Raw genomic sequence first — 9,943 nt, 5'->3', positions numbered from 1 at the left:
GGTGGTAGAAATAAAGATGAATTAAAAGATGTTGCATCATCTTCATCTCATGAAGATAATCATGATAAACTAAATCAAAGGAGATCAAGTAAACAATAAGATTAAAGAATCAACACTCAACAATTAATGTGAAATAATAACAATTCAACATAATATTTATCAGCAATATAAACAAATTATTATATAAAAAGATGAGGATGGAAAATATAAAAACTCAACTTAATCAACAAACTTTTCAACAATTAACTAATATAATTATAATAACGATTAACTAATGAGAGGTAGAGATTAAATTTGTATTGGGAAAATCAAAGCAACACAAAATGTGCCAAGGTAAAAGCCCTATGATTGGATTAACACTCATTAATTAGTTAATCAATTTGTGATTGACCTGATTAATTAATCTCTCACTCTATATCTTTTCCCTCATGCCTCCTCCATTGATTAATATTTCATAATGAATTATATACACACAATAATAATACTTATATATTATATTACAAAGGCTTCCACAATTAAGAAACTTTTTCTAATCACAATGCTAACAATTAACATGATAAACAAATGACATTATTAAGTTAATATCATTGATTACAATTAATGATTAATAATAATGATAAAAAAACGATTTTGCTAATTCATTTGTATTCAATTCACTCCTCAGTGTGATGCTGATTTGAATTGATCATATTTGAATTAAACAAGAAAATTAACTAATTAATTGACTTGAAGCTCAATGTTATGATTAATTGTTTTCAAATGTTTACAATTTAAATTAATCATAACACTTTCTCTCTAATCTCTCTTCTTGTAATCAACTAATTAACTCAAATAATAAGAAACTTTTCTAATCACAATGCTAACAATTAACATGATAAACAAATGACATTATTAAGTTAATATCATTGATTACAATTAATGATTAATAATAATGATAAAAAAACGATTTTGCTAATTCATTTGTATTCAATTCACTCCTCAGTGTGATGCTGATTTGAATTGATCATATTTGAATTAAACAAGAAAATTAACTAATTAATTGACTTGAAGCTCAATGTTATGATTAATTGTTTTCAAATGTTTACAATTTAAATTAATCATAACACTTTCTCTCTAATCTCTCTTCTTGTAATCAACTAATTAACTCAAATAATATAAACCAAATTAACTAACTGCAAGAAATTTTCTTTTGATTAACTAACAATAATAACTAAATTTGTTTAATAATATTATTGATTAACATGGTAAACAAATTTATGATTGATGCCTGACAATTTACAACCAAAGCAACAATTAAGTCTAAATTTGATTAGTTAATTGTAATTAACTGGTCATCTTTGCAATATAATTTTAATTGTTATTTAAATTTTATTCATCCTCTCCTTTAATTATGATTAATTAGCAGAAATATTGATTTATATTGTTGTAAAGTAACAACAACAATTTAAGTTGATTATTCATGATTCGAGTAAAAATATTAACGATCTCATAATTTGATCAAATTAAATAACAATTTAAATTGATAACTGTCAAGTGATAATGAAAAGAAGACAAGAAAACAATTAAATCAAATCATCTTCTCCTAATTAATCAATAATAATCACAACAATTACTAAATTGTCACAGATCTCAGATCCATTTTTTTAACCTCACCATTAATCATTTTCATTTTCATCAATAATCATAATTAATGTTTTCCTTAAGTTGAAATTACAATTAAACAACTACAACAATTACCTAATTATATAATTATCCTGAAATGATTTGTTTCACTTTGTTATTAACAATTAAAAACTGAACAATTCCCAAAGCCGAAAATGTTGTTATCACAATTAAATTGATTAACACAATTAATTATGTTCATTTAATTAAGAAACTATAAACAATATTAGTAAATTATCATTACAGTCCTTTGTTAATTTTCAATGATTAATTGAAAAATCATCAAATTAATTGTTAGCTCAAATTGTAAAACTAATTATGAATTTGATTGTTTTCTGAGAAACTGATCAACGATTGTTAATTGTCAATACTGATTGTAAATGTAATTGCACTTTTTTTGTGATTGATTGGAGTCGAGAAGATGATTAACAAATTACTAGGAAATTAATAAATCAACTGCTTTTGATTGTAAACAATCAACTAATAAATTAAACTCATATCAATTACAATCAGATCTAAATCAATAATAATATAATTGTAATCAAAAGCTTCCTCTCGATTTGCTAATTTAAATCATTACGATCAAACAAACTTTGATTAATCAATTGTTTCAATAAATTGTTCACAACAATTGAACAACAATCAAAATGAATTAATCAGAAATCAACATCTTCAAAATGTCCAATGTTAATTATAAATCAATTCAATTATCATAACAATTAATTGATTTCATTTTTTTTTGTTTCTCTCTTTTTTTTATTACCTTCAATTGTAAATCCAATGGTCACTTAATTAGCGTTAAAACTAATCCTATTTCTTGATTATTATAATTATTATCATTTAAATTGTTTCTAGTCATTATAAAAACTTTTTGTTAGTTGATAATTAATTAATTAATGTTAATAATAATAAAGAAATTAATTAAATTGAAAACACAAACAAAAATGTAAACTTTTGTCCAAATTTGTAAAGGTTAATCAAACAACAATCTTCAAACTAAATCACAAACAATTAATGAATTGGGAAAAAACTAAAGAAACTAAAGTTAATTGTCAGGTAAATCATGAATCCAGAAAGATAGATTAGCTGATTCAAGAATAATTGTGATTAGGTTAGTAATTAATTAACTAAGAAATTGAATGGAAAACATTAACTAAATCAAAATTGACTCACCAGACTTACCTTTAAGGTGATTAATCAAATCAATCATGTCTGTAAATCTTATAATGTTTCAAAAAATATCTGATTAATTAGCGAGCAATTTAATTTCTTTGAATTATCTCTTGATTGTTTACTTTTCTTCCTCCAAGAAGGTTGATAAATGAAACCACCAACAACACCATCACCACCATCACCATCGCCATCGGACCAATGAACTTTAATAACAAGATAAAATTCTGATCATCAACATCAGAATCTTCGGAATGATTATGATAATGAACATTTTTACTGAAAACATTTATGCTCATGATGATTTCTGTGATACTCTATGGATCTCTGATCGTGCGTTGGATGAAAACTTTAAAAAACTTTCTCCATCTCGTATTCGCGGTCAGCTGAAGTAGAAAAGAATTAAAATGAGAGAGAAAAATTAGAAAAAAAAGTTGAATAAAGTGGCCCCTTCTCTCCCTTTACTCTCTTTCTTGTTTTCTTTTTCTTCGGTGTTTATTCAGTTTAACTGCTCCATGTTAATGATTATAATTAAACTGGTTCATGTTATTACAGAGGCGGAGGCCATCAGAGTATTTAACTTGATTGCTTGGTCTTAGATTGTGTGTTTTATATGTTGCGTGGCTTTGAAGATGAATCAATTCAATTCCGCTCACCCTCAAGATTTTCATTTTCGTTATCATTATCATCACCATGATCTTTATTTTCTTTACTTTTTTCTTCTCCTTCGTGTTCAAATTCACAGTCTAAGAGGAAGAGAGAGAGAGAGAGAGAGAGAGAGAGAGATTTAGTTTTCCTTTACATTGAATGTAAATTGATTATCTTTAAAGATCATGTTGATGATGTTTAATGTTGATTTGATTCCTGTGAATTATTATATCTAATCATTTTTACCAGTATCGCAGGTATCATCATCAACTGATACAGTTTGAAATTGAAAGACTGATGATGATATGATTAACCTTCAAGGTAAGTTGTTTTCTGATTGATGTTAAGATAATGATGATGATGAGATACAATCAATTTCACAGGACATCGGTCGCAAAGAGAGAGAGAGAGAGAGAGAGAGATTCAACTTTACCATCCAATGGATTTTTTTGTTACTTGGTCTTGTTAATGTTACTCTAATTACTTGTTAAAATGGTTCCAATCTTTCAATGAGAACATTTTATTTTCACTTTATCCGATTCCTTAGCTTTTAATTTGTTGTTAAATTGATGATAATGATGATCCATTTGCTTCATTTCTTTTACCATGTAAGTTGCCGTCAAATTCAAACCTGTACTTTAAATACATAAAGAGGGAGAGAAACAGTTAAAAGTATGGAAGAAGATGAAGATAAAAGATGGAAAAAGCTTCTGCATCTTGTGTACCTTTATTTTTACAACGTAAATCAAAATTGATCTAACATGTTATCCACCGAGCGGGAGATAAACAGAGAGGTAAAACTTGATAATGATGATATGACAGTCAGAATTGTTTGTGTTCATCACCAACATGAGCTCCTTATTGATGTTGTTACATGTTGTTGGCCTTTTCCTCCATTCATAATCTGATACAAGTTCAATGTAATAACATTTTGGGTTTGCAGTTAAACATTTCACTGGACACACACCAAACAATTTGTTTATTAGACAAGTTTAACCTTAGAGCCTTTTGATTGCTTGACCATGATTAATTTTAGCACCAAACCAGGAAACATGATTATGATTAATTACAAATCTCTGTTTTTAAAATTCACTCTCTCTCTCTCTCTCTCTCTCTCTCTCTCTCTCTCTCTCTATTTTTTGGTAAAATGTTTACTTTTCCCAATTGTTGTTGTTGTTTTTGGCTCCACCAAGACAATTAACATGTGAATGGGAAATAAAAGCAACTAGTAATTTAGTTAATCAACGTAAGCAATTATTAAATTAACAAGTTGAAGATTTTGTTGATTTGAAATTCATTGAATGCTCATGTTGATGATGACCCAAAGTTATGCAACCTGTTGATTGTTGTAAACTTAAATTATCTGATGAAAGAGAGAAGAAGAAAAAAAATTAGCAATTAATTTACAAGATTGTGGTTATGGATAATCAACTTTACTGATTAGTAGTGATGAAGGGAAAAAAGTTCTTGCCTCTGTCCTTGATAATAATAACCAGGAATGAAGATGATTTTTCATGGGTTAATGATTAAATGTTTACACACTGAACACTATTAGTTTATATTGAGAAACTGAATCAACGATGAAATTAACTATTAAATGGTGCATAAATCAATCAATCTGGTTAATATAAATGTGATGTTGGATAAATCAAATCAACGATGTTGATGATGATGATGATTATTATTATTATGGTGATGTAGATAAGATATTAGTAGTTAAACAAAAACGATGATAAACTTTGATGAAGTAATAAAACTCATCTCCAACAACGGAACAGGAAAATGGTGCATAAAGATATGAGAATAGCCAAAAAGTCATAATAATAAAATCATCATTCTCCAAATCTGCAATTTACAATTTAAATCTCTACCACAATTAACTACAGAGCATTTCACCAAATTCCCAACGAGTTTTCCTTGAATAACCTTTCGGCTTTTGAGTATTCTGACCTCAAATTCGAGCTGTGGAAATTTAGGCGAGATTCAATTGTCATATTTTAATATCAAGGTCATTCCGGTCATTCTGCTAGAATACAGTTTCAAGGTCATTTGATGGTTACAATTAAATTCAGACTCAATGTTGAGGCTACTAACAAGGTAGCAACTTTAGGAAAAGTTCAGTTACAGAGATATAACGTTCATGATTCGGAAGCCTTTTCATTCAATTCTAATTAATTTCCTTGAATTGAATTGATTGCTACTTGATTATATCTCTCACCTTTATGAGAGAGATGAAGATGACCACTTTCAAGAGTTAAAATTACCCCTTAAGGCTAATAGGGAATATAAATTCAAGAGATGAAAAAGAAACAAGATGAAATGAAGAATATCTAAATTAACTAATCAAAAATAAAAAGGTAGATAAAATTGAAAGCATCTATTATAATATTAATGAGAAAACAATCAAAATAATTGTTTACAAGAATAGAAACAAAATTTACTTACCTTCATTTAGAAAGTTGAAAATCAATTCAACCTGAGGGATATTTTTCCATTGGATCATCTGCCCTTTTCTCTTGTAAAGATTATAATTAAACATTCACTTGGCCCAAGAATATAACATTTATTATCCAATGGAAATGAGTGGTAATCTAATAGAGTAATTAATTAAAATTATCGAAGAAAAAAAAACAAATATTAGAATTGAGATCAACAAGTTGGAGAATCGAAAAGTAGCTCAAGTAATCACGAAACAAAACTTTCTTTTTTACTCCTTTTGTTTTTATTTAGAATTTTTTTCTTCTCTTCAAATCTATTAACCCAAATGAGAATTGGTGTTAATGATTAACAGTAAATTCATTTGTTAACTTTCACTGTTGATCAACACTCACAATACAAAAACTAATTACAATTGTTACAAAAGAAACAAAATTGATTAAAACGTTGTAAATGATCACCGATAATTATTTCATCAAATGGAAAGTTATTAACTTTAGATTATCAATTTTTCCTTTAAATGAGAACATGTGATTTCTATTGATTATTACTCTTTCGCTAATTATTATTCGCTGTTTGATTGTTGATTTATACTCTAATTAAGATTAAATTGTTTCAATCTAATGGTCTTGATGAACCTGAGGATAAGATTAATTGGCTAAGAAAATCAAAGGTTTGGTCTTATTTTTTTTTCTTTTTTCGTTTTTCGTTTTTTCTTTTTTCCTTTTGATTGGAATACAAACAATTGACAAACACTTTGGAACAATTTAGATTGTTTAACATTGTATTAATACAATTCTCTCTTGTTATCCGCCTCGTTGTATCTTTTTATTTCTCCATCATCATTATCTTTTCCATCATCACTGGTCACTACTTAGAAATTACCTGTTGGATTACATCATTATCTTTATCATCATTCTGATTGATTCTCAACTGTCCCCATCATCCGATTCTGTTGATGTTTGGAATGTTTTTTTTTCTTCTTCTAATTTATCTTTTTCTCTTTTTGATTTTTTTTTCTTCTTTTTTTCTCTTCTTCTAGGCCACCATGAGGTTTGAAATGGATATTATTGAGAAATTTGCCATGTTAGCTAATTTTTTTCTTCTTATGATGTAATTGCAACATGAAGATTTTGGACTCTCTCTCTCTCTCTCTCTTTCCCCTTCACTCCAAAATTTAGTGTGTACCTGTTATATTACAGAATACACACCAAGAGTAACCATTCAACAGTCAACCAACTTGTTAACACACACTCTCATTTGATATTCAATCAATAGTTAATGATGACGATGATTGAACACACAACAGACAAAAAGATTTTTTTTTCTAATTCTGATACTTGAAGACATCACAACAACAACAACAACAACAACACTAACCATCACATCTAGAAAAGCAATGAGGGTGCAACAACAATCAAAACCATCAACATCATCATCATTGGAGGCCTTTTCCCATTTACAGACATTTATTATTATATATCTCTCTCATTTCTACCTCTCCCTCACGCTTTCTCCTTTGACCCTTTCATCAATCTCTTCACCCAATCTCTCATCTCAAGAATTGATCACTCATTGATTTGTATATTCGTCTCTCTCTCTCTCTCCAACTTCTATCGCTCTTAAGGTGATGATGATTGGATATTCGTAAATGTATTTGCTTTACTTCAGATCACAAGTGAAAGTGAAGAAATTTCAACAAGAGGGAGAGATAAAGGAAGGAGCCAAAAAGATATGGAAAAGTGAAATTATCATGACAGGGTGAAGAAGAAAAAAGTATAAAACATCCTACGCAATCGGTGAACGAAAAAGAAACATAAAAGGCCTCATCATGAAGAGACAAAACTTCACATGTTGTTGTTGTTACTCTTATTTCATCCAGATCATTGGTAACGCACAATGGAAAATAATCCAATCAGTATCCAAATAGGCGTTGGTTTACCCTCCAATAATCTCGTTAGTCTAAGCTAAAGGTTCACCTCAACAAGTTTCTACCTTTTCGGATAATTATCATCATCATCATCATGATTAACTCTTTCACTTTTCTGTTCCTTTACCCCTTTTCCACCTTCTTTTTTTTCTACCTCACGACCTTACCTACATTTCCTTTGAATCTTATACTGAATTCATGATGATGATGATGATGAAGATTTTCAATCATTCGCCTCTTTTTCACTCTCTCAACCATTTGAACGAAAAAAAAATCTTCATCTCAAGCCTTTCAAGGTAAATAGAAAAAGCTTTCGCAATAGAATCTTTAATTGCTATACCTCTTCATTTTTCATGGAAAATTGATCTGCCCAATAAGTCCAATGATCCAAACGATTAATTAGAGTCGATTTCAGAGTTTGAGTGAAAAAATTCTTTTTTCTATGATTACAATTTTTTCTTCTTTTCTTCCAATGAATCTAAAATCTTCAAAATGAACCGTCAACTTATTCCATATAATGTACACACCTAAACTCACAGCATGGAACTTATGGAATCACCAAAAAACACCATGGATCTTGTTCATCAGTTAATTGCACTAATAGTTCATGTTATATCATCATTCAGATGAGTCCGATGTTTTCACGAGGGAAACAATTCAGAGATAATTAGAAGAGAGAGAGAGAGAGAGAGAGAGAGAGACTCATTCATGAATCTGAATAGCAAGGAAATGGAAACAAAATGATTAACCAAATTGACTGAAGGTTCCATATCGACATGAGTGTCATTATCGTTAATCATTAATTGATAATTTTTGCTTTTTAATAATTTTTCATCCACTTTTACCAATAAGTATCATGAGAAGAGGGATAAGCAAAAGTCTGTTGAGTTATTTTTTTTTGGCTAATCATCATCATCATGTTTATCGTTGCATCATTTATGTCAACCATTAGCTGATAACGATGATAAACAGATCAGCATCATCATCATGGTAAAAGCCTTGTCTCTATAATTAACTTGCAGATTAAGCTTAACTTTCACTGATCATTAAGGATAATAATCAGGATCTCTCACCTTCACCTTGACCAAAATGTTAAAATTAAACTCTCACACACACAATATGAGGATTGACAATTAGATGGGATGATAAAGCAACAAGTGAACAATTTTGGATTACAAAGTGAAAACTGAATGATATGATTTTCACTTTTTCCATGGATTTCATCCAGTTTTCAATCTGTACTCAGATTTACATGTTGATGGTTTTACGAGTTCATGATCACTGATGAAGGTTTTAAAAAGATAGACAGAGAAAATAAATCATTTCAACCTAGAAATGGATTGGAAAAGTATTAATATTAATCTTATTCTTAATTTGATTTGATATTATTTATTATTATACAATCTAATTATTTTATTGGCTCATCTTTTACAGATTCATCATACTGATTATCAGTTGATTCCTGCGGAGGAAATTGTGTCCAGGTTAACACGGCAAGTGAATAATTCTTGAAACGATAATCATTATTAATAAGGAATTTTTCTTCTTATAATCATGAAAATACCACCACAAGATCATAGGAAAGGATTGAGAAATAAAGAATCAGAATGAACAAGAGTCACGGAAATAAAATGGATAAGAGATGAATGATCAACAGAATTAAAGAAATAAAAAATGATGTTACTGATAATTTCTTGATGATTCCAATACCTGAGGGCAGAGAGATGAAGATATGAATATACTGAAAGATTGGCTGAAAAAAGTGACAAGTTAAAGAGTTGAAATGTTGATACGAAGAGGGAAACCAAATTAAATGAGGAGGAGGAAGAGAATCATCAACATCATCAACATCATCAACATCATCATCATCATCATAAAGATAAAGCAAATGATCAACATGAAGGAGAAACTGAAAGTTTGGTTGATAAAAAGTGAGACCCAAAGGAAAGATGAATCAACAAGATACACAGTAGGAAGAAAGATGAAATTGTAAAGACACTGAAACAGTTGATTAATCTGATCAGTTAATCAGTGGTGGTTAATCAGTTAACCATTTGGCATCAGAAAAAATCACCAGTTGCATGAAAAAATTAACGA

Source organism: Panonychus citri, unplaced genomic scaffold (genome assembly GCF_014898815.1).
Source record: "Panonychus citri isolate SS breed McGregor unplaced genomic scaffold, ASM1489881v1 Contig00141, whole genome shotgun sequence".
Lineage (NCBI taxonomy): Eukaryota > Metazoa > Arthropoda > Arachnida > Trombidiformes > Tetranychidae > Panonychus > Panonychus citri.
Note: the sequence above shows the minus strand (reverse complement) of the source record.